Genomic DNA, 26,818 nt, shown 5'->3' on the forward strand with positions numbered 1-26,818 from the left:
TTGTTGGCAAGGTTCAGTCTTAAGGGCACACTGAGGAAAAGCAAATGAAAACCTGGACTCAATCAGACCTGTCCAAAATAAACCAAAAACTATGCCACATAACTTATAATTGAAGTTAAATGTATTAGCAAAGGATTCATATAGGATTTACTATACCACAACAGTAACTTACTTACAGAGCTAACTTATAAATCTAAAGTACTTAGAAAATCTAGAGGAGCAGCATTTCACTTAGTACAGAATATGCACACTTGCATGCACACAGGCACAAAGAGCCTGTACAAGGTGAGAAATTCCCCTCAGAGTAGTGAAATATCCACTTCAGATGCCTTTATGAAGGGTGGAGCCTCAAGGAGCCGGGGGATCTTCCAAATACAGCAAACGTGGGAGTTCCCTGGCTCTGAGAGGGCCCACTCACAGGGGCTTTGCTGGTCACAGCTGCTGCTCCAGGAGAGCTCAAAGGGTCTCACTTTGGAACACTGTTTGTAGGGCTGCAAGAGAGGGGCTTTGGTCATAACAATGTTCCATCCTGGCCACACTTTGGGTTGGAAACTTTCTTTGAAAGTGAGAGAAGAAAACATATTATCGCACTTGGGTTCTTATTCAGGCAAAAAAGTGTCCAAGGCTGATCCTTAAAACATGGGAGCTCGTTGGACATCACAAATTCCTGGGAACAGACAGTGTTTTTGCTGGTAAGTAAAGAGAGGCTCAGTCTGGGTGCTGTTCCTAAGGAGCATTTCTCAGATCACATTGGGAGGGGGATTTGATGCACTATTGCGGAATGAACTTTTAGACATCCATTTTTGCCTAAGTTGCACCATGAAGGATTCAGCTCAAGAAGAGGTGGACTGTGAATTATTTGTCCAAGTATCTTCTTAGCCAGATGCCTTTGGGTTTAGTGTCTCAAACAGTTGAAAATAGAAATTAGTTGCCTTGGGGCCTTCTTGCTCCTACTGGCAACTATTATCTTCTTCATAGGAGTCCTTCCAAATCCTCTTCTGATATCAGTTGTTGCTGGTATTATTCTCCTTCTTGACTGTTGTCCTCTGCTCTAGGAGAGGTGTTTCTGATAAGGGAAATGAGAAACACTTGACTCTCCTGTGGGCAAGAATCCAGACACATTCTACAACCCAGCACCTGCAAGCCTTCTACATAATGGCAGTTGCTGCCATGCAGTGTTTAGTTTCCAAGTTTTAAAACCTCTTGGTACTAGCCAGCATCTCAAACACCAATTTCTGTGAAAATTCTACTTTGAAGAATGATATTTTTGCTATTATTTCCTTCACTACTTCTTTCTGTAGTTAAGTTTTTATTTAAGCTTTTTTTTAGAAAAATAATTGTATTTTATATCTTCTGCATTCCTATGGCAGCTGTACTTAATTACTGAGTGTTGGTGTCTTCAAAATGAAAAATTTTAAAGAGCAGTAAAGGTATACTGTATATGATTTTTCACTGCCAAGAACTAGGTACTAAGCCAGCAATATCAGTTGCAACTGCAATATTTTTCTTGTGTGTAAGTTAAAGTTAAAATTAAAACTGAGTTTTCCCCTTTGTTTATGCCTTTCTGCTTATATGCTTATGACATGTATTTTAATAGTATCAAAATTCTTTCAGAACCCAAAGTGGAACAAGTAGAGTGATATAGACTTAATCATACTTTCCATTCTTACCCATCAGTCAGGTAAAAATCAGACATTAAAAATCCAGTCAGGTGTCAAAATGGGTGCTCTGTTCATACTGAAATAAAATTATTCACTTGAGAGTCAACTAGCTCATAGCTAGATTCTTGCTGTTAAGAACAGTAAAAGTTAAGGAGAGAGCTTAGGCTGCAATGAACTGCATTCTTGTCTCACTAGTGGTACTGGGATTTAGTAATACTGTATCAGAGAACATAGAGAATCTAATCTTAGATTCTAGAGAATTTAATCTCTTCAGGCTGTTCTGGGAATTGAATATTGCTTAGAAGACTTTCTTTGTCTGCCAAGGCAGAGATTTTTATTCAAACTTGATACAGTAAGTGTCAAAAGATGGAGAAGAATTTATTTGTTCTTACAAGAGATCAAAGAGTTTTCTTTTCCTTCTAGCCTAAGGAAACAATGAAGCTGGAATCAGACTGAGCTAGTCCAACTGAAGAAATACAAAGAGCCTGAGACAAGTGGAAGTTGAGTTCTGTGGAGGCAGTAAGATAGAACTCTGATTATTTATGGCTAGGTTATGATGCTCAAGTACCTGATATTAAGACCACCAAGAAAAACCTTGTTCTTTTTTTCTTCTATACACAGATCTGGAAGAAAGCATTAGCACATGAGAATTTCTATATAACTATCTCTCCAGTAGAGGGAATAACAAGTTAACACCATATTCTTACCTCCCTTTGCCCTTTTTTCTGTGCCAGGTGTACTAGCTCTTGCACAAAGACTGACAAATCTTGAAACTTAGGGATTTGTTTGCCACCTTTTTTGCATTGATTGGGTTTCTTGTCAGGCCAGACTTCTCACAAGACACCTGGGGTTTTTTTTTAATTAAGAATGATTTCCTTCATCAGCTTAGGATCCAAAATTTAGGAACCCCGTCTTAGTAAACCTGAAAAAAAACCTCAGACTTGCCAACATCATTAAGACTGATTGTTATGTTTTTCTTCCCTTTTTTTTAATACCTCTATTATAGTTCTTATCCTATCTTGAATGTATGCACATATATCTATGCACAGAAGATATAAAACTACTTGAAATACCACTGCTTTGGCACCACTGGAGGATAGTTCTTGGTTTTGGTCCTACCTCATTTTTACACAGAGGCAAGGGTCTGTTTCACATAGTTGAGAATTGTGGGCTCTTTAGTGCACATGGGCCTGGCATCTGCCATAGTGAATGGGTAAACTTACTGCTTGGCTTAGTACACACTAAGTTTGAAATACCTAGTCACATTATGGGCATATCAGTTAAACAACAACATCTGTGCAAATAGAGGTTTTTTTAGCATGGTTAAAGTAGTCCTTAAAGAAAGAACTTGAGTATTGGCTGCTAAGTGCTATGGTTATGCAGCTATTCTCACACTTATCCACCAAGATGTGTGCTGAGGTTTTATGTTCTTGAAAGCAGTATATTAGTTTCAGTGGTCAGCAGTTAGTGGTTATAATACCCAACTAAACAAAAGTATGTAAAACATATCAATAAAGCCCTTTTGTGTGGTTAAGGCTGAGTTATGAAATGGACATGTCTTCTTCCATCCTCCACCATTTTTGGTTTTTTTTAGTCTATTTTGTAAAAATAATGGGAATGGAGGATAAAAAGGGATGACTGAGTGGCCAGGAATTCAGGCAGGTGCATAACTACCCCCACATCTTCATCCCTTCTAATCATGTCTGTGTGTGTAGTCAGCCTTACCCACCAGCCCACAGGCTCTGCCCAGATGACAGCCAATGTCATCCAACATGCCGGCAACCCTTAACCACGCCCAGTCCTGCCAAATTCCACTGAGCCCAAAAGACTGAAAAAAAAATATTTGGGGCTATTAAGGAAGCATTTTATTTACACATGAAAGAATATTTTAATTGCATAGGCATGCAGCATTGTTCCTAATTTTCTTTTTATCACCATTTGCCTTCCAACTAAGTTAGAAAAAAACCAATGTATTTTTAGTGACATGTTTTAGCTTTGTGCTAAGGAGTCTTTCAGACACTCACTAAGATCTGTACACTGGGAACATTGCAAATCCACCCTTTTCTTACAGCTGTGAGGCAGAGATACATCTGCAGTCCTAAAGAAGTTTTGTAATAAATTTCCTCATGCCAAAATTGAGATTATAATCAGCATCTTAAATTGGTCCAACCAGTTATTTTTACAGCCATATGTAATCTGAAGTAACATGTTTAAACAAGAACTGGGTAATGTATTCAGCAACAAAAATGATATGTATATGCCTTTGTTCAATACAAAATGGATCAATGTGGGAGGCAGAGAAGAGGGGATTATTAAAAGATTTTTTTGCTGTTCTCTTCACATTTGGAAAATACTGAGTATTGTCCCTTTCTATTGTTTCTAACTGCAAAGCATTTATTGAATAGACTACTTTACATAACTAAAGGTCTTAGCTCCCAGCATAATTATTAAAACTTTCTATGAAAGTTTTGAATCCTATTTTTAGAAAAGTTATCTCAAAATACATATCATTATAAATGAAGAAATATTATTTTGCTGGATATCAGTGACAAGAATTAAACTCAAATTGGGTAGACAGCCAGTTCCATTTGTATATAGAATTTAAAGCTGATTCTTAATCTTCTGTATTAATAGTCCAGGATGGCCTCTGAAAGAAATATAGTTATTAATGCCTGCCTGCGGTATTTTAATTTCATCCGCACAAATATATCTTTGTCTGTATGATGGATCTTTAACATGTCATTGCCATTTTAAGAAAGGGGGAAACTCCTGTGAAGAAAACAGAGCGACAAGAGAAAAAAAGCTAATCCTTTTGTTGGGCTTAGGGCACGTCTGTTCTGCAGGCAGCAGCGTGACACAGAGCTGTGGAGTTCAGCAGATGTGAGCAGCCCCACCACGCGCCGATCCGCCTGCCTGGGGGCACTGCATTGGTTCACCTGGACGGATGGAGCTCTGTTGATAGGCTTCTTTCCTATTTTCTGTAGGTACACTGTGTCAAAGGACACAATGAACGTGGCTGTTTGGGGAGCCCATGTTTGCTGTGATAAAAGATATACCAGAGAGTAGGTGTATGTTAAGAATATCAAGTTCTCATGTTTTGTGGCAGTTAGAAGGGAGTGTCTTGTGTTGCTCAACAGTTAATTACTGTTGCTATCACCTCCCACACGGTTCTGTAACACCACAGGAAATCAGCTGAGGATTATTCTCATGCTAGCAAAGATTAAAGAAAAAGTGTTTGGGGACTTTATAAAATAATAGATTTTCCCTGTCAGTAGTTCTTCCAGGTGGAATATATGGCCCAGAGAATATATTTTTGTACCTGAATTACGCATATGGCCTCTTGAGAGTTGAAGTTAAGCTAAGTATTCAAACAGTCTAATGCTGTTCAGTGGTTTTGAACTGTCACTACTGAAAGGAGCCTTAGACTGAGTGGTTCTCCTACACATCTGTGGGAAATGGTCACATTTGGCATGTGTTTGGAATGTATTGCATGTTCTCAGGTTAGTGCACAAATTGTTTCCCAAGAAAAGAAGTAGTCTAGTTTAGAGTTGCATGGAACTTTGACATCTGAATACTATTCATCATTATTTATAAAGTAAGTTTCCAGAACACTTAATTGTTTTGCAGACAGCTAATATACCTGAGGGCCTAAATGAATGTTTGAAATACCTGCTTCATCCTGTTCTGCCACTCTGGTTAACTATTGAAGTTTAGGTTGACTAATGAAGTATATCAAAGTAATTTAAATAACACTCAGCAATGAGCTGCTGTATTAAATGTAGATACCTGTGATAATTACTGAATCTTGTAGTATAAGAATATAGCTTAGCAGAATTCCCCTGTGTTGGACTGTAGGTTTCACTATTAAGGAGGCTTGCTTTGTGTGGCCTAAACATGTAAAAGATCTTACTGGTACATCTCGTATCAGTAAGGAGGTTAATTATATATTCTGGTGGCCTTGAAAACTGTGCTAGCAAAGTTTTTTCCCTGCCAGAAAGAGGAAAAATTACGCAAGTCAAAAGGTAGTAGCTCAAGCACTAAGTGTGACAGGCACAAGAAGAAAAATAAGAGTGTCATGGCTTAATCTCAGAGGGCGACTAAGCACCACACCACTGGTTGCTCACTACCCCCAATCCCAGAAGGATGGAAGGAGGCAGATAATGGAAGGGTAAAAGTAAGAAAACTCATGGGTTGAGATTAGAATTGTCTAATATTTGAAATAAAATATAATTACAATTGTAGTTATTAATTGTATTTAAAAGGAAAAAGAAAAAACAACATACCCCAAAAAAACACCCCACAACAACAAAAGAACAACCAAACAAAAAACCAAACCACAAAGAGATAGACATAAAATTCAAGAAAGACGATTGAAGCTAATAAAAACAGTTGCTAACACCTGACCAGTGCCCCTCCCCGCTCTTCACTTTCCTTCAGGTTTATATGCTGAGCATGATGCCATATGGTGTGGAATATCCCTTTGGTCAGCTGTGGGCAGCTGTCCTAGTTGTGTCCCCTCCCAGCTACTTTTGTGCCCCCAGCCTCCTCGCTGGTGAGATACAATGAGGAGCAGAAAAGGTCCTGACACAGTGTGCGCACTGTTCAGCAACAGCTAAAACATCCCTCTGTTACCAACACTGTTTGCAGAGCAAATCCAAAACATAGCTCCATGACAGATACTGTGGGGAAAATTAACTCTACCCCAGACAAAGTGAGCACATACAAGGAACAAAGGAGCCACTCTAGTTCACAGATGAAAAGGTAGAACCCTACTTGTGCCACAAGATACACAGGGCTTGCAAATTCAACAATCCTCCATGCTACAGTGGTGCATCACCATGGCTAATGCTCACTTCTGTGTTGCCCTGATCTTCCAGACCTGAAGGTGAAAGTCCTGCTTCATGTGGACCAGGTCATGGGAGCTGTCAAAGCAATGCTTTTCACATTGCTCCATCTTCCCTCTATCTCCGTTGCTTTATCCAGGGTAAATTAAATACAAGTCCTTCATGGTCCCTAGCTCCTGTCTCCTCTCTCCCCAGCAGGCTATTAAGAATCTTTTCTATTAATTCTCCTCTCCTTTCTCTGCTGCACACAGCCATGCCCACACAGCTCTCCAAGCCAGGACATAATCCTCACCTGTCTGTACACCAAAGTCCTCAGTCCTTTATACAGCCATTGTAATTCATCAAGCTCGTCTTCAAATTGGTAGTTCTATTTGCTTTTGAAGTATCACCCTGCCTCTCTGGGCAGTCCTTAGGCGTGTCCTCCCCTTTCTTCTCAATTTCAGTTTGGTTACCTGCTCAGGTGCATACAGACGTTTGCTAATTCAAATAGTGTTTTGAGCAGAAGAACATGAGAACTTTGATCTGAAAGACGTTTGACTCTGTTAGAGCAGAAATGTACCACAGAGTAAGGAAAATGGGAGGGAAATTTCATTAGCTTTTTTATAACTCTGTAGTAACATACACATGCAGTTTCTAGAATCACAATGGCTGGTTGTCAACTCACTTGGACCTGGTACAATATTTTTCTATGAGCTAGCAGCTCATTGGTTTTTACACTTGTAGCATTTATTCATTAAAGTCAGCCAAAAATGTTGTCTTGAAAACTTGGAATTTTAATTTTTTTTCATTTTATAATTGATCTATGTTCATTATTCTCCTCAGTCACCTGCAGCTTCTTAAGTCTTGCAGTCGTATACAAAAGTGATTAAATAAATCAAGGTCTAGTTTGTCTGAAGAGACATAGTTAAATAAAAGTACAGCTGAGCTATTACAGAAATCTTTCTAAATCATCATCACTACTACCAACTGCTATATTAAAATATTTCTCATTTTTATAATAATTTTTGCAATGTAAACCAACTGTCAGCTTTGTAATTTATGCTCATTTGTAGATGGTCTTCTTTCTTTTTTACCAAATTTAATATTACTGCTTTTCACATCAGGATTTGTTAAATGCAAATCCAATTTGTCAAATTTAAGTCTAGTTTCACTAGTCCAAACTGAATTAATTTCTCTTAAAATGTTCTCATTGCCTTGTCTCTTGTCACTATGTCTAAGACAAAAGATTTGATGGTACTGAGCTGCAAGGCCTGCTCCATTCAGAATTGAGATTTTACTTTATAAGATGATTCTGCATTGTGCTTTCATCAGCATCCCATTATTGTAGTGTCCCAGGCTAGTGTTAACCTAGAAAATGGACAACTGACCATAGCTTGCAAACATTGGACCTTGCTTCTTTTGCATGATCATATCACCCACTCATCTTCCTTTCTGGTATCCTAAAGCTTTAACCCCTTCAGTTGTCATATCACTGAATACTATTAGCAGAGGTACATTAAACATATGAATGATTTCATAAAGGATGAAAACCGTAATCTAACAATACCAGAAAAGCAGAAAAGCATTTTATTGCATCCACAATTATAAACATTATAAATTGTATTATATATTATTATAAATTGTTATGGGATAATTAGCCAAGAAATAAAGGAGCTATCTAAGTAGCATTGCTTTACAGTGCCTTGACAGAGACACCTAGCTTTGTTAAAAGCTATTGTCAAAAATGTCTTGAGGAAAGTAAGAATTCTCCCAAATCTCATAAAATATGAGCTCATGCTACACAAACCAGAGAAGATTTCCTTGATTAGAGTCTGCAGAAATCTGCCAGTAAGTATTTACTCTATATTACTCCAAATCCACCAAATGTTATTCCAGACAGAGCTGTTGCCTATTCAAGAAGACAAAGGTATTACCAGAGATGACAAGATCAGGAACAGCCAGCCGTGTTTACCACTCTGCCATCTCTGCCTGCCTGCAGTTTTTGAACTCCAGTGTTTACAGTTTTTGAACCTCCGATGGCTGTTAAAGGCAGTACAGTTGGGTACAGGGATGTCCTTGGCAACTGGGTGAGGGAGTTCAAAATTATTAAAATTTACTTTGCATCACCTCTCCTCAAGTGGCAACAAAGTGACCTCTACTGCAAAATTGGATTGCTTCTTTGCTCTCCATGAATGAAAACCCTCTTATACCTTGTTAGATTCTTAAAAATAAAATGCAGCATAATGAAAGGAATTTGTAGGGAGATTCTTCCTCTACATCTTCTCTAGTTGCTTCTTTCCTTTTTTTCTGCTTTGTCTATTTCCGTTTTTATATTACTTAGACTGTTCTCCTCCCCACCTTTCTTTGTAGCCTGTTTCTAAGGTGTTTTCTTAGAAACTCTAATCTAAAAACCTTGTAATTGTTAAAGATTAACCAGTAAAGCATCTGTGAAAAAGCACGCACTTCCCTGACATTTGACTCCATCCTGCCACATTGAGAAACTGCGCTATTGTAATGCTTCAATAGCTGGTTCACACTTACCGGATTGACATGAGAGCAGGCTAATGTCATGCCACGAAATGTCGGGAGCCGCAAATACCCCTAAGCGTTAAGGGGTTTAGGACCTCTCTTTCAGTGGCACAAGCTGTTGGTGATTTTGATTGCAATTAAGTTTTCCACTGAGTTTTCCGAGAGTGGTTTGTGCTCTTTCAGAGTGGAACAGAGTTGCATGAGTGCCTGTGCACAGAGGGAGAGGGATGAATACAGCAAATCAGTCCTAGGTAGAGGACACAAAAAGGGCTTTTTAGTAGTTGGTATTTGGTTGACCCTGCTGGATGTCAGGCGCCCACCAAAACTGCTCTGTCACTACTCCCCACAACTGAACAAGGGAGAGAAAATAAAAGGCTCATCGGTTGAGATAGGGATGGGGAAGGGATCACTTACACAAAACAGAGCAAACTTGGGGATGTAAATTGAATGTATTACTAAAAACATCAGAGCTGTATAATGAGAAAATTAAAAACACCTTCCCCTACTCTTTCCTTCTTCCCAGCTCTGTCTCATTCCCCATAATAATGCAGGGAGACAGGGAGTGGGGGTGATAGTCAGTTCATCACACATTGTTCCTGTCATTACTCAGGGAAAAGAGGCTTTCCCCTGCTCCACCATGGGGTGTCCTCTATGGGAGACATTTCTTCATCACAAATTCTTTCCACAGGCTACAGTTCTTCACAAACTGCTTCAGTGTGGATCCCTTTCCATAGGGTGCAGTCCTTCAAGAAAAGCCTGCTCCAGTGTGAGTCCCCCACAAGATCACAAGTCCTACCAGGAAACCTGTTCCAGCATGGGCTCCTCTCTCCATGGGTCTGGAGGTCCCTGTCAGGACCCTGCTCCAGCCCAGGCCTCCCACAGGGTCACAGCCTTGTCTCAGACATCCACCTGCTCTGGCCTGGATCCCCTCCAGGGGCTGCACGTGGATCTCTGCATCCCCTGGGGCCTCCATGGCTGCAGGGCCACAGCTGCCTCACCACGGTCCCACCACGGCTGCAGGGGAACCTCAGCTCCGGTGCCTGGAGCACCTCCTGCCCCTCCTTCACCAGCCTTGGTGTCTGCAGGGCTGCTCCTCTCACATACTGTCACTCTGCTCTTCTCTGAGTGCATTAAAATCTGTGCAACAACTTCCTGTTCCTTCTTGGTTTAGCCCTGGCCAGCAGTGGATCCATCTTGGAGCCAGCTGGGATTGAATCTGTCTGACATGTGGGAAGCTTCTTGCAGCTTCTCACAGAAGCCACTCCTACCAGAACCTGGACTCACAAACCCTACTGTACAGTTGGAAAAGCAAAGCTTTAGAATTACTATTTTAAATCACATGGCATTACTTCAGAAAAGAAAAGTCAATGCCCTGGCATTGATAGGCGTTTTCCAAAAGGTATCCACACAAGTTGAATTTGGGGGCCAAATGTGGTTCAAATTTTCAAAACTTTACAACTTTTTCTGAATTTGTGGGATTAACAGATATTTTGACCTTTCCCATATACAAGTTGGTGAAAAGCAGTTTCCAATGTCATTGAGAAGTTTCCACTTGGCATTTTGCATAGTCCTCTTTTAGTGATATTAAAATATTTATTTATATCTCATAATAAAATTGTGGTAGAAACCATTTCACAATTTAGATTGAATTCAACTAGACTGCTAAATTTCTGGGTTTTTTTAGGAATTTCAGTAAAATTTTAAGTTGCTATTTGATTTTTGCCTTAAAAATAGAAGTAATTACTTTTGTTATACTCTAATTTGTGATCTGGAGCTTCTGAATCCCCTAGCAGAGACATAGACCAGATATCCAAGAACAAGAAGTAACCCAACTGATAATCAAAAAGAGAGTGGGAGAAAGGGAATGTTGATTTCTTCTCATTTATGTATTTTTAATTTTTATTGTTGTGGTTGTTGTAACATTAACTTCTATATGTATGTAGGGTAACTTCCTTCAGTATTCTCTGCAATTTGCAGAATCTTAGACCAGAGGATTAGGGAGCATGTCCTGACAAAGGCCATTAATTTCTGTATGGCTTCATATATCAAAGTATTGCCACCAGAACAAAAGGCCAGAAGGGCTTGGATGTAACTTCTTCTCCTCATCTTCAGTATCTGACAGAGAGACAAGATGCCTTAAGAATGAAAAGAGTGACTAGAAAGTAACAGTAAGTAGTAGTCCTTTTATTTTGGTTACAACTAAATTATATATACCAAGAAGCATTTCAGCTGCTTTCAAGAATATGAAATGTCTCTGAAAATCTTGACCTAAGTTTAGAATTTCCATTTTGTTCTCTTACTGCATCTCTGAATAGAAAAGGTGAGCACAACAAATATAACAAATATAATACCTCAATTGCAGTAACTCTCTCTATGAAACAATAGTTGTCAGGAAGGGAAACAATTAAAGAGGAGGCTTCAAAATATTCTTTAGAAATATTTGAGAAGCCATGACAGAATCACAGAAATTACAAGTAGTGTCATTTATTAGTTTTCTGCTTTAGTTTAAGAGAAATTTTTAACTTCTAGAAGCACTGAATTTTTCCTATGCTCTGTCTAGAAGTCATTAGTTTTGAGTTTGTGGGTGTCACGTGCACAGAGAAGACAGCACCTCAGGTGCAGAACTGGTCTATGAATGCAGGACTTGCAAACTGCCCTGTAGATTTAGCCCCCAAAATGTCTCCATATGAAAAACATCAGACCATTCCATAACAGCCCATGAACTGATGCAGAGGTAACAATCAAGGAAGTGCAGCTTTTTTGGAAATATAGAGATTTTAAATAAGATTCAATTGCAAACATTTGCATTATGCTCATCCAATCTCTGTGTGAATGTTCTTATAGCCCATTGCTTTGCCTGTGGCTACTCTAGAGTGGGTGTAAAGGCATGTCAAAGTGGGTGGAGGTATGAAAACAATCACTCTTGAAAGGACTTCACCAGAAGAAATTCTTTGCTGTGAGGCTGCTGAGGTACTGGAACAGGTTGCCCAGGGAAGTTCTGGATGCCCCATCCCTGATAGTGTCAAGGTCATGTTGGATGGAGCTCTGAGAAACCTGGTCTAGTGGGAGGTGTCCTGCACATGACAGGGGGCTTGGAGCTAGATGATCTTTATGGTCTCTTCAAACCCAAACCACTCTATGATTTTTTTCCTCAGCTCCCACCCTCACCTAAAAGTGAAATAATTCACTGCCATTTGATATGAAGCCACATTCCCACTTTCACATTTTACTTTATATCTATTTAACCATAGTAAAGAAGGAGTAGGAGGCGAAAAATAAATACAGCACTACTATGAAGCACAATGTAAGACATAATGTGCCTTGTGCAGATACTTAACATGTTCCCAGATGCAGCTGTGAAAAATGCCAGAAGTCTGCCTGGGAAAAGGTTCTCAGCATCAATACAGGCCTGAGATATATCCTGTAACAAAAATATGCCCTGATGCATTTTAAGTCTCTTGCTGACAAGTAGAATTGCTCAGCTAGAATAGAGAGATAGTGGTCTTTTTTTTTGGGAGAAACCATTTGGTTTCTGAGACTGTATGTTTCACTAGGTTGTTTGGTGGGTTTCCTTTTTCCAATACTGGATTTAGGCTCCAGATTCTCCAAGGCAGAATGTCTTTTTCTATGTAGGTATCTATTGATATATTTAAGCCTAGAGCCTCACTGTTTGATAATTCTGCTTTCCTCATTTAAACTGATTAAGTAGCATCTTTATTATTGTAAAATTCATTGTTCTAAAATGTTCCAAGTGGCATTTATGGTAAGTGGAATGGAATAAAGGAACTTCAAGCACTTGGTAAAAAAACAGGCTACTCAGGCCATCTCTACAAGCATGTCACATCTCTGCCTGCCAGTAGTGTCTGCTTAAAAGATATTATTGTGGCTGTCTGGAAGATCAAGGATAATAATGGCAATGTAAATGAATCTGTGTTGGCCTGCAAAGGGATATGCAGGGTTTTTTGCTTGAGCCAATAATAAAGTTAGGCCAGTAAAATCCCCAAAGTGGATTGATGCACAGACAAATAACAGCTTGAACAACTTTTGATAACCTCATGGGGCCAGCTTCTCTCCTGTCACCTCTCCTCCTGCCATAGTGCTTATTGAGTACAGCTCAGCTTTGTCAGGCTAGTCAGACTGGAGGGAGTTTACTCAGTCCTTGAGGAAAGCTTTAGTTCTTTGCTCTGGGTTTATTGTTGCTGTGGTTACAGACACTTGAGCTGGGAAGTGTAAAAGGAGTTCAGATATGTTTATGTGAACTCTTATGACATGCATAGGTAAATGCATATCCTTTAGAAGGAGAACATTAATCACAATAGGAAGGCATGTTGATGTGTTGGCTGCATTGTGGTGGATAAGTTTTTTCCTGTGAAAATATCAGATTTGATTGGAAAGGTTAAAGAAAAGAGGGATGCAACAAGAAATGCAGGAATAAAAGTTCCTGTAACACTGCCTTCTACCCCATGGAGGAAAAGATAGTGAGGTGTATGCATGGCTGCATTAGCTAGTCAGGAGTGTGTAGACAGGATCAGAATATTTAGTTTGGAGAAGGCTAGAGGTAGTTTTATGTAAGTGAATGTTGAGTGCATCTTAGCTATTTGAGCATGTGGTTTTATTTTCCCTTTGTTTTGTTGAGGTCTTAAAACTCTCTGCTACCCTTTGGAGAATGTTCAAAAGGCACTAAAGAGAGAAAAAATGAGAAAGGACATTTTTGATGCCTATTTCCATGGCATGGCCTTGTTGCCCAAGAGGAAGGAGAGGACCATGAGCAGAACAGAGCATGAAAGAGCTTTTCTTTGGGTAATAACAGTGTGAGATGAAATCTTTGTCATCTCCTCCATCCAGAGTTTTGTTGTACTCATTTTCTGTATTTGCTTCAGCTCATTACTTGAAGGGACTGAAGACTAGCAAAAAAATCTCTCTTAAGATGCTTCAGATAAGTCCTTATAAGATCTTACCAGGCAGTTTATCTAACTGTTCTGATCAGTGTCTTCCTCAGTCTAAAGAGAAACATGAATGTCTTTCCCACTGAGGGAAAGTGCTCTCTGACTCTGCAGGTTAAAACAGATCTATGACTCCTCCAGCATTTTCTTCATGACTGCCACTCCTACTTTGCAGCACACCTGCCATCTGAACATGCACTGGAAGATGGTGAGTTTTTGTGACTTTTTGAGTGTTTGTGACTCTTAATAAGTTATGGATGTAACTGCAGGCTTGCACAGTGCATACTTTCATGAAGGAAAGCCACTGGGTGTCCACATTTTTGCATCATAAGAAAAAATATCCATTATGCCTTTTACAACACTTCTAGAAAAACAAATATATGAGTGGAGAATTTTTTTCTTGTTTGTTTCATTTTGGTTGGGGCTTGTTTGTTGGTTTTACTTTGTTGTTTATTCTTTCTGCTTAATTTCAAAAGCCTAATTTAAAATGCCTGATATGCGGTAGTCTTACACATATAGGACACCACAGAAGTGTCATTAGCTATGAAAAATAACAAAGATTTCCATTTGATTGATTAGTAATTAGCTTATGCAACTTCTTTTTCAGGAATTGTCTGACAGGCATGTTGCCAATGAAGATTTCAATACCAACCTGTTCGTGTGTGGAACCCAGCTATGACAAGACAGTACAAACTATATGTTACACAATTACAAATTTGTTGAAATTCCCAGTCTATTATTCTTAGCATTTTCTCCAAAAATTAAACTAAATTAGCATGTTCTTACATTTGATAAACTAGTCACTTCTAAATTTATTGGAATAATAATTTAGAAAGAGGCAGTGCTTATTTTAATCCATTTGAAAAATATCTTGCCTGTGGCTCTTTTCTGAGTGTCTTGAACAGCATGTCTGTCTCACAACTATTTTTCCATGGTTTGCCTTTCCTTGAGTATTAGTATCTTCAGTTTCAAAGTAACTTCTTAATCTCTGCCTGTTTACCAAGCACAGGTGACATAATTGTCATGGGGAGAATGGGAACAAAAACAACCTGATTTGTCTAAAATCAGATGGGGAGTCCTACCAGGCATAACTATACCATATTCCCAGAAATTGTGTTGAGTACCTCTTTCCCTTGATTATCTATTTATTTACTTTTATTTTCCTGCTTTTCTTCCCAATCCCATCTGCAAAATGCTTTTATAAAAATAAATAAATGAAAATCCATTAAAGGATTAGGTTTCCACGATGTATTGTTAGGTGCATGTAATATGATCAAAAATCAATTTTAGAAAGTAACTTCTTGGTATGATTTTACTGTAGTTTTGCATTCCTTGAATAATGTTTTATATATCACGGCAGAATGGACCATGGATTTGTTCTAATTAATCATAAAGCTCTCTTCTCTAGTCTTTCATTTTTCTTCATATCTCAGAGACTGGCAGAGAAGGGGAAGAAAAACTGCTTCACTGTTAGGAAGGTTATGCAATTTAGTGTCTTTTATGGGAGTCCTTGTGGACACTGGCATAAGAAATATGAGAAGGGACAGGAGAAAAAGGTAGATGGTTGGCTTTTGAACAGGGAGAGGTGAGCTTTCAATGGCTTCCTCCAAAATTTTTTCGATTTCTCTTTCTCAATGTAACACTCAGTTGCCTTACAAGTTATGTCCTGAGCCGTGTTGGTCTGAGAGTGAAACAAGCAAAATAACTCAAGGGTTTTGATTTGAAGGTCAGTTCTCATTCCTTCACCCAGGTGTACCATCTTTGTAATGCATTCTCACAGCAAAATGTCTGCAATCTGGCAAAATTGGTAGAAGCTCTTGCATGGACACTGAACACAGCAGAGAGAGAGCTCTTTGTCAGCATCCCTGTCCCTCCAGTTCAAGGAACATGGCAGCCCATGGTCTCCTAGAGTGTAATGATTCACTAATGAAGAAATAGGAAAATTATATGAGAGAGAGCTATTTATACATCTGTGTCACCACATGCTGCTGGGATAAAGAGTCTGTCTCTTTCACGTTCAAAGTGTAAACCAGCAGGTACTCAAGCCTACACCGAAAATCTTATTTTTTCATACCCTTGCAGATGTTGTGCAGCACATGGCATGTGGAGATGACACAGGCATCTACATTGTCATTAGCAGCAAAGAGTTTTCACAGGCTATATTGGTTTATCTTTGTTTGCCTCATTAACTTACTTGTTTCTAAAAGCCCAAAACAAACTTTTAATCAGGTAAAATCCTGGTTGATTGTTCTGATTTGGAAATGGTGTAACATGTACTAGTAGCTTATTGTTATTGATCTTCCTACTGCAAGCCCTTCTGGTGGATTGCACCACAGCATGCACCTGTCATCTTGGCCAACTATAACCTAACCAGCACTGTGCAGGTGTTCTGCAAAGTTAACATTCACTTCTTTGTTGACCTTTGGTTGTCATGTGTTTTTATTTTTCTTAATGATACATGTTAGAATCCTTTTGGAGTTATGGAGTTCCTACTCTCTAAAAGGAGCTTATGTTTCTACACATGTTTATGCACCCAGTTCAAGGATAAGGCTGTGATTAATTGCAGCATGCTGTTCTCGTCCAGGAACAGCAAACAGGTCCTATAGCCCTCCAGCATCCAATAAAGATTGACACTTCCTTTAGCATTGTCTGAGTTCTTACAGGATAAAACTTTTGCTCCCATCAGTGTTAGTAATGCATACAGGTAAAATTTGACTTACAAAAGATTTAAAACAGTTGGTAGATAGCATCTGAATTAGAATTCTCAGCTGTGCAAAGCTGAAAGATATAGTCTCCAGAACAGCCACTGTCCGGCTCTTTTTTCCAGACACAGTTTTCAGACATGGGGCAGACTAAAATGAAAAATCTGCTGATGCAAGGTTATGATTTTTGGGAACAGGCTGGCCAGGTGTACCTTGGTTTTCTCATTATGTTCAGTCAGGCTTCTTTGGCTGACTGCAATGCACTTTTTGTGGGTTATTTAATTTTCCTTCCTGATATAGATTGAGTTGCAATCAGCCTGCATTCAAGCAATACACTCTGAGGAGGTGAATCACTACCAGTATTCATTTGAGAAGCCCAGTGTGTATATAATAAAGTGCATTATATAATATGTGTTTGCATGCATTCTAAGTTTATTTGTATATACAGTATATTCTACATGTGTTGTGTTCAGGAAGAAAGTTTAAAATGTACACATGTAGTAGAATATATATATTACATAGGTATATTATAGACGTATAACACCATGACACTGCTTCTGTTAAACATCCCCTTTAATTACATTTTTCATACACTTAATATTATTTCTTATACTTTTGCAACAGTCATTATTCACCCTACTTTTGTGGCGCCTTCTTCCTTCACTCCTGCCTAGCATCAATCTCAGAGGCAAAACAACTTTCTATGGACATAATGGTTTTAATATTTTTACTTGAGATAGGTGGCTTTACATGGAAAATTCTCTATCTGAATAGCTTTGTCGTATTTGCAAGAGTTCATCAAATTCACTATTGTTCAAATGTCAAAACTGGAACCCAACATGTAGGTCAATATGTGGCTGTTGAAACAGGCTGATGTGACAGTAGCGGAGTACACTGTGGTGTGTTTGTGGTGCCAAGAAGCCATGCAAACCCAGCAGTGACTACTCACTTCTGTACAGTCACCTGCAGTGACTGTGTCCCCAGATGGAGGGGGAAACCTCCCTGCAAAACTCAGCTCATCAAGAGAGATATGAGCAGGACTGAGTCATCTTCTCACTGTGTCCACAGATAAGTTGATGATACATGTCTGAGGAAGAATTCCTTTGTGGTGAGGAAACTGCTCCTGGAAAGTCACTACCAGCATTACACAAGGGGCCATTCATGGTGTTCTGGAGGAGACCTGGGCAGAAAAATTATCAGAAAGCCTCAGCTAAATGAAAGGCACTATTCTGGCTCAGAGGATTAGAAGAAGAAGCAATATTTTCTGCATCAAGCAGTAAGAAAAGTCTGAAAATAACTCCAACTGGAAAATGAGAAGGGGCATAGAGGGCCCTTTTTTTGCCAATCCAGCTGCTCAACACAGTGCTGTGATGGCTGTGGGAGACTTGCCACATGCAACAGAATCTGCCTTGGACAGGTTTGGCAGTTGTGATTCAGAGAACCAGTACAAGTGCACAGGCAAACCAGGTGTTCTCCAGAAAAGCAAAGCTTGCAAAAAAAATCTGGGTTACCCTGTCATCTCTCTTCAAGATTGGTGTGCAGATATCTGTTGGTGTTCTTGGGATGACTGCCTTGAACTGTGTCAGTGAAAGCAGCTAACACTGTTGCTGGAGTAGGGAGTGGTTCCTGTGGTTCTCCTGCTGATCAGCTGTTCAAGGCTTCAAATACAGCCCCAGCGAGTGCTTGTCTCTAAAAGACTCTTAAAGGGTGTAAGCTACTTGGATTCTAGTAAGACAAAAAAATATAAGGTAAAGCACTGGCTATCACTATTCATGGCAAGCACAGTTCTTCATTCATCATATACTAGTAGTTGTGTCTTTACCATCTTGTAAAGTCCATTGGGCTGTCTTCAGAGTCTACGTTTATCTCCTGTCCTATTCTTGGATGGCACATGTAGAGAACTTAATAGATTACTTAAATTTACAGTAAATATCATGTGCTGCTCTCACATGCTAAGAGCCGAGAAGCTGCTGGCTCCTCTTTTACAATGTAAATGTCTCTGTCTCTTGGTTTTCTTTGTGTGTGTAGGGCACAGCTGTCTCCTTCATGCTGCCTTTTTCCTGATGCATGTTAATGATTTACCTGCCCTGAACAGGTCAACCATTATTTCTGTCCTCCCCCAACACTCACAAACTTGCTTGATGGTTCAAATTACCTTTGGTCCTGAAGTGCATGGAAAGCAAGGACTCTTACTGTCTTTATGGGCTCCAAAGAAAGAAAAGCTGTTGATGCTAACACTGTTGGCATCAAATGTGTTAGAACTGTTAGTTTGCATCTGGTTGTTGCTTTTTGGCTTGCTTTTCTTTTTTGCATGAATGACAACAGCTGTGTATTTTTGAAGCCTCCGGGTAACCTACTTTTTATCGCTTTGAACCCCAGTGTCACATTTTTTCTTAGCCAAGGCAGCCCTATCAGGCAGGGCAAAAGAGATTTTGCAACACAGGAGGAATATTAGTTGCTGGCTAAGCCACATCCCTCTGGACAAAGTTAAGACTTACTACCCTTGAGGCTCCCAAGAACTCTGTCTGAGCAGGGATGTGGTGGTTCCTAAAGTTTGTTTTTGGTTTTTCTTGCCCAATATTTTAGACAAAAAAAATGGGTTTGAACCAAGAAATAAAAAATGGTTCTAACTTCTGATTGCCGAAGGGAAAAGGGGATGATTTAATTTTGTTATGTGATTGTTCCCCTCCTAGGTGAGACATACAGTATTGCTCAATTGTTTATCATATTTTGACATATCCCTTTTGGCCAAACCCAATGATCTTATTAAGACGCTCTTTCAAAAGCCCAGGGATTTCATAATCTGTCATAATCCTAACAATTCCAATAGAAGCATGAAGCAAATCCAAAAGGAAAAGATCCTCTTCCTACTCTCCACCCTAATCAATCACTCAGTGTTATGGAGCTTCTGCAGGATCTCTGTTACAAACTGTTTTCCACATCCCGCCATCTATTTGTCAGCTTCTCATAATTTTTCCACACTTTTAACAAGCTTTCTGTGGTGGTTCTGCCTCTTGTTATCACAAACTTCAGGTTTGAGCTTTGAGCTTCTTGTTGTCCTCCAACTCAGAGACTCCTTATGCATCTTTGCATTGACATTGACCATGCATTCATTTCACAGCATTAGCTCACAGACCCTTCATCTTGTGCATTTCTGTACATCTCAAATGATTTTGCCTCTTTTCTTCAAGTTGCCTTCATATTCTCTCCCTCCTCACTGCTTTTGCAGTCTTTTGACTCAGGCAATCATCTCCATGCTTACCATCTCAAAAAGCTATAATTTCTATCCTTTTGTGCACTAAAATGATAGACCAACTTAAATGGAGCACCTGTTTACACACTAGAAATTCCCAGTTACCTTTCTTTGTGCCCCATACTTGTCTAGATGGGAGTCACTGGGGACAGTTACTGTCATGCTGAACATCCTCTAAGAGAGGAGTATTTTTTGGGATGGGAGTGTTCCCAAAAGCAGCGAGCCAAAGCTGACTGGTTGTGGTTTTTTTTTAAAAAGGAATTTTTACACTTTCCTGGTGTTGCCTTGGGTGACACTTAGCTGCCACGGATCCCAAAGCAACGCCAAGAAGCCAGTTTTCCTTCCTCCATGCTAGTGAGACTGAGATCTAAGGGCATTTGGAGAACCCCTTAACACCACACCAGTGGGTACCACAACAGTTGGAAAACCAGCTGTCACAGGACCACCAAACAGTTTAGCTTGGAAGGGTCCTTGAAGAACCTATTTCCAGCCACCTTTCTGTGGGGAAGGACAGCATTCCCTAGGCAAGGTTGTTCAGAAGTCCTCTCCAGGCTGGCCTTGAACACTGCCTGGAATGGGATATCCACACCTTCTCGAGGCAACCTGTGCCAGTGCCTCAACACCCTCACAATGGAGAACTTATTCCTAATATCCAATCTAAACTTACCCTCTTTCAGTTTAAAGCCATTTCCCCCTTGTCATATCACTACATGCCCTTGTTAAAAGTCCCTTCCCATCTTTCCTATAGCCCCGCTGAGGCAGTAAAAGGTACTATAAGATCTCCCTGAAGACTTCAGGCTGAACAGCCCAAATTCCCTCTGCTTTTGCTCACAGGGGAAGTTCTCCAACTCTCGGGTCGCACTTGCGGCTTCTCTGGTCTCGCTCACGAGGGCTCCCAACCCCTAGCCGCGAGCCTCGGTCGAGTGAGACGCGCCGGGCGGTGCCGGGGCGGAGCGGGCAGTGCAGGGGGCGGTGCCGGGGCAGCTCAGGGGGCGTTCCGAGGGCGGTGCCGGGGCGGTGCCGGGGCGGTGCGGGCCGCCCCCTCGGCGCCCTCCCGCGGGCCGCGCGGCGCCGCCGCGCAGTTGCCGCCCGGCGGTGCGGGGACAGGTGGGGCGCGGTGCTGCCACGTGAGTGGGTCCGGCGGGAGCGGGAAAGCGGAGCGCGGCGCAGCGCGGCGATCTTGGGAGCAGGAGCCTTCGGCGTTCTTCCGCAGGGTCTGTCCCGCGCTGGGCGTGCGGAGCTGGGCGGGACGGGACGGGACGGGACGGGTCCGGGGCTGCCTCCTGCCTACCTTCCTTTCAAACTCCCTGGTTGCTCCTGCGTACCTCTTCTCTCTTCCGCACCCCCTGGCTGCTCCGCGCTGAGCTTTTTTGCTCCGCACCTTCGTCCTCTGGGTGCACCTGCATCCCTGGTCCCTCTCCCTATCCGCACCCTCTGTGCCGTATTCCAGACTCTCAGGCTCCCTGTGGTGCTTCCTCTTCCAACCCCGCTGAGTATACTTCACCCTGCGGTGCCTTACCTCCAAGCATTCTCACTGCGCCCTACGCCGCACCGCGTCTGTGCCCCTAAACCCTTTCACCCGGTCTGGCACCAAGCAGTTCTTGTTCCTCCAAACCCTCTGGCTGTGCCCCACACCTCCCGGTGCCTGTCTCTCAAGGACCTGTGGCTGTGCCTCCCAGGAACAGAACTCTCCTTCCTGTCATGAAGAACAAGTTACATCGTGGCATGTGCATGACCCCACTGCATCAGGGACCTTATTGTTGAGAAATGCTGTTTCTTCCCACACCTTTTGATCCCAAAGGGTGATCCCAGGCAGCAAGAAACGGAGGTTTTTCTCTTCAAGGGTGAAGGTTGGAGACAGTCAGGGGAGAGGTGTGGCCCATGTGCTTAAGAAGGTGATATTAAAATGTAGGGCTGGAGGGGTGATGTCTAGCCAGGGGTTGTCTGACAAGCTGGAAGGGTGGCTATCTGGCTTGCTGCCTTCCTCATCTTTGGAAACAGGTCACCTTTGCTGCCATGTGGGGCAGGTCTGTCCTTAAGGACTGGTCCCCTAGGCAGTGAGGCCAGGAGCCAAGGAGGCAGGTCAGCGCCAGCTGGGGGGGGTGATGAGGCTACATTGGAGCTGCCTCTTAGATTTACTTGTCCTTTGCAACTGTAGCTGTCATGTACATTGTTATAGAATTGTAAGTTTGTGGATACTTAATTTGTGAATACGTTTTGAATTGAAACTTTGGTTGGGTCTTGGGTGTTGCTATCACCAAGGCAAAATAGTGTGATGCTTGAAAAGTCATAGTGAGGCAGCAAACCAGCTCTTACAGATTTTTTTTTTTTGCTTGCATAGGAAATCAAGGTATGTTAATTAAAGGTGTTCAGACAAACCAGAAAACTTACAGGCATGTATGGATACTCTCTTACTTCATTGTAATTCAGTTCTTCCCAGACCCATGTGTAGGTCTGTACTGAGCCCTACTACCGTGTGGGAGAAGTTCCAACAAGTTTTTCTGGTTGTTGGGAGCAGCCTGGGAACATGCTGCCTGATTTATTCTGCTGCTCAACACTTGGGGTGCTGCCCGGAACGCACTCGGGCTGCCTTGGAGCTGCCTCAGGTAGAGGTGGAATCATGGTGTATTGACATGGCATTAGGCAGCGTGGATGTACCCTGGAAACACTTCCCTGAGGAGTGGGAGCGCTTGTACTCACAGGTTTACCTGAAGAAAATGTACAAAGACCTAGAATATGAAAACCTAGAGAAATATAGGCTTAAAGTGAGGCACTGGAAGAGTTTGCCCAGAGAAGCTGTGGATGCCCCAGCCCTGAAAGGCCCAGGCTGGATGAAGCTCTGAACAGTGTGGTCCAGTGAAAGGTGTCCCTGGCCATGGCAGGAGTTTGGAGCTAGGTGATCTTTCCAACCCAGGCCATTCTATGATTCTTTGAAATTCTTGCTAAGCAGCACCTCTGTTGATAATACAGAATAATGCAACTTTATGGTATTTCAATACAATGTGATCTTTCTATTTAGAACTTATTGGTAGAGCAAGACAGGTTCTGGTACAGGAAGCAATATTCATGGAATGTGTTGGGAAAGATGCCACAGCATTAGTCAAGTAATACAAGCCAAATAGGATTTAACTCATTATGAAACTCAGGAAATACCATGAAATGCCTATCAACTAGTGGCATATCAGTAAAAGAACTAATCAGGGGCGTTTTTGTATTTTGACATGACTTGATGGCATTTGCCAAGTGTGAACCCCATGCCTCTCTGTGCCTTTCCCGACTTTGTTTCTTTCTGCTGCAATAAACTGGCAAACTTCCCCCCCACTGTGGACTTCTGCTCTTCCTCTTGAAACTGCTTCTGCACAGTGTGTCTGCTTCCTCTGGCCTGCCCATATCTGGTTGCCTAACACACAAATTTCTGGAGGTGTGGGCAGCTGCAGAGTGAGGCAGAGGCACAAGCAGCACATGGGATGGGCATGGGAGGCATGTGTGGGGTGAGGGAAGTGGGAGAATGTCACCTCTGTGCCATGTTCAAGGTCAGGAGGTGGAAGGGAGCCAAGATCCCTTTATGGATCTTCATTAGCTGCTTGTGAAATTGTGTTTGTTGTACTGTGGATCTAGCTTGGCAGATTTCATGTGGCATCTCTCCCTGCCTGATGACTGCCTCAGCATGGCTGTCAGAGGCTGCTGCCCATAATTTTCCTGGTGAAGGCTGGTGTGCTGAAATAAGATGGTGTAGATATCAGTTATGGGTTTAGACCAACTGTGTTTTTTTGCCTGGAGTGGCTCAAGGACAACTTGTAAAACAGGGATAGTAGAGCTATAGTACATAGGCAAATATGAATTGGTAGGATGTTGACATCTTCAGTGGCACAACATATTTTGTACAAATAATGTCATAGCCCAACACTCATATTCTCTTCCAGCTAATGGATGCCTGAAACTTTAAGCTGCTTCTCAAAGCCTGGGCAACTGGAAAGGAAGAAATGCTTGTTCTCCTCACTCTTCCTCTGTCCCTCACTGCAGCTCTTCACTATTCTGGTTTTCTTTCATGAAGTCACGGCATGTGACACATGGGCAGTGTTTTTATCAGTTTCTTGTTGCCCAAGTATGTATTAAATTCAAGAAATGGCAGACTTAGGTGTGTTTTTGTCTACTGCAGTTTATGGACTGTTAACTTCAAACAGCAGTTTTGGTAGGCCTGAGTACTTAAAGGGAAGTTGGTCTTTGCTTGAAAGCTGCCCTGAAAGCTGAGTGATTACTCTGCATTTTTCCACAGTGCTAGGGAGCAAGTTCCATGTGCTTGCCCTGGGACCTCACCCAGTACTAAGGCTCATTGCTGCATGTAAAGGGCAAATACAGCCTCAAGGGTGGAAACAAAATGTTTTACTCCTCAAAAAGATGAGATTATTAGAACAAAAGAATTAATAAATCTAGTAGGTAATTCTGTAAACCAATTGTACTTTTTTTTAAACAGCTCAGTTTAAAGGGTACCTCTAAAGCTAGAAGGACATGCAGCAATTTAAGTGCCTCTCGTCACATTTCCAATTTTCCAAAAGTTTGGCAAAGTTGCCAGTGATGTAGCAATTGAATTTTTTTTTTCCATGTATATGACATTTAGTTGAAATCCAAAACATAAAAAGTTAAATATGTGAGTTTACACTGATGAGAGACACCAGAATAACTTAGGTGTTTCTTATCTTTACTTGTCTTTGGTTTCAGTGTTTAATGCTGACCCTTGACATGCAAATATTGAATAGTTAGTTGGTTTTCATTTTGTTTTTTGGTAATTTTTTTCTATTTTTAATCAATTCACAAAGTAAAATGCTTTCAATGTGTCTGTCAAGATGTCTTTTTTTTTCTTCCGCATGTTTTTTGTTTTTTCGTTCTGTCTGCTTATGATGGCTACACAAAGCAATTTATCACTGAAGATGTTGATTAGAAAACACCTATAAGTGATTCGTGAATGAAGTAATGTGAGATGAATAAACAGTTTAGAGAAACACAGATTTAAGTGTCTTTAAGTGTTATCTTGGTTCTTGATGAGAGTCTGAGGAACTGAATTTCAGTAGCATTTAATTTCAAAATCCTGAGGTAGCACACACATCTCTTAAAAACTACTTGTGAAGCTTATCCAGCCCAAAGCAAACTCTGGTTTCCACCTGCAGAGAGGCACACATGTCACAAGGAGGACAAATACAGGTGTCAGTAAACTCTATGAATCACCTTATTTGCTAGGAGCAATGGTATTCGGATTGCCCCTTTACACTGTGCCAGGGTAAAAGCAGCAAACACATGAACCCTTATCTCCACTCCACTTATGATACCTACTTAGGCTGATGCTGCAGTTTCCCCAACATTTTTCTTATTCCACCTGCTTTTCTTTGCATATGCTTCTTGTATCACTTTTCTTTTGCACTGGGGTATTTCTTGGTGAAAGCTGGTACTAAGAAGCACTGAGGAAACAGTCTGGATTAAAAAAAACCCTTTCTTTTTCTGTGAGGCTTGCTCTCCTGTGCTGGGTCTGTTTCTCAATCTGTTTTATTATGCAGCCAGAAAAATGGTTGTTCCAGCAGAAGTCAAGGGTGACATAGGAGCAGGTATGAGTAATGGGGAGAGAGGTTGATTAAAATTACATTGCTACTATTAAAAGTGCTCTTATAATTGCAAACTTACCCTGTAAACAGCCAGACTTGCTCTGCTTGAGCAGACTGTGCTCAAGAGAAGCTGCTTGTAGCAGCTTTATGAATTCCTACATGCTGCCTGCCTGTGTTTAATTGTATTGTGAAATTCTTTGTAGTTTGGATTATGTTTTATATTGATATGGGCCTTGCACTTTGGGCTCTGTGCCTGGAACCTCTATTCAGAGACTTTTTTTTTTTTTTTTTTTTTTAAGCAATGCCTCACTGAATGCATGTGAATATGAGCATAAGTTTGTCTAGTGCACTGCAAAACCCTGTGCAAAGAAATAGGATGTACTGTGCAAAAAGCTGCTAAGTTTCAACAGGCATCTCATGGGCAGGAATTCAAGAGAATGCTCCTATCCCAGTGATGGCATTCAGGGTTTATGGCTATGCCTGAGATAAAAATATAGCTTACTCTATTCCTTTTATTCTTTGTTTTCTAACAAAAGAAGGGGACGACTCTTGCTGGACTCTGACTCACAAAGATCAGTTTGTTGATTTGGAAATAATTTGCATTGTATCATCAGTCCTGAAATGACTTAAAGCCAAGTCACAAAAACCTGATTCAGTGGTTCTGTGTATGCTTTTAGAGTATGGGAATGGTTCACATTGGTACTGTGTTCTTTCTTTCAGGAAAGTTGTGGTGTTATGAATAGATGGAGATGGGCCTGTGGAAATGTCTGTAGTCAGTTCAGAGAAGTGGTAGCTGGCAAGGTTTCCTTTTGTACAGGTGAAAATTACTTGGATTCAAGTATATTGCAAGAGGACAGTGTGCTTTACAGTATTTGCATTCTTAACATCCACAATAATCCCTTTTGTATTTGTTTAAATGTACAGTTGGAAAAATCTAGATAAAATACATTCTTTATCATTTTGTAGTCAGAGTTCTAGCTTGTTTGTTCCGTGCTGAAGAAAAAAAAATCACTTTTTAGTCTTTAGCTCTACAGAAGGGGTGTGACAAGCTTAATGAAATTATTATAACTACTATTATTATTACTTTGGATGTGCCCTTGTCCCCCTTTGTCTCTTGTGAATGAGAATTGTAGAATATACAACTGATCAAAGCCAAGAAGATAATGAAGCAAACTCAAATGTTCACTGTCAACTTGGAAATGAAACCTTTCATAAAATTACTTGTAAGGTACTTCTTGAAAGCCTTGTTACAATCACTCTCATTATTTCTGCTGTGCTGACAATATTGTTTCTGTAGCACCTGTTGTTCTGTA

General features: G+C 40.9%; 1 protein-coding gene across 1 annotated transcript in view; it reads left to right on the forward strand.

The window, feature by feature from the left end:
• The first annotated feature begins 21,049 nt into the window (after positions 1-21,049).
• ELOVL7 (ELOVL fatty acid elongase 7) overlaps positions 21,050-26,818 on the forward strand; it is a 31,572-nt gene continuing 25,803 nt past the window's right edge. The window contains exon 1 of the mRNA XM_054285131.1: positions 21,050-21,125. The gene's annotated coding sequence lies outside the window, so the exon portion shown is untranslated. The remainder of the gene's footprint in view (positions 21,126-26,818) is intronic.

The sequence above is a fragment of the Melozone crissalis genome, unplaced genomic scaffold, assembly GCF_028551555.1.
Source record: "Melozone crissalis strain CALT ecotype California unplaced genomic scaffold, PUWL_Pcris_2 ptg000005l_1, whole genome shotgun sequence".
Classification (NCBI taxonomy): Eukaryota; Metazoa; Chordata; class Aves; order Passeriformes; family Passerellidae; genus Melozone; species Melozone crissalis.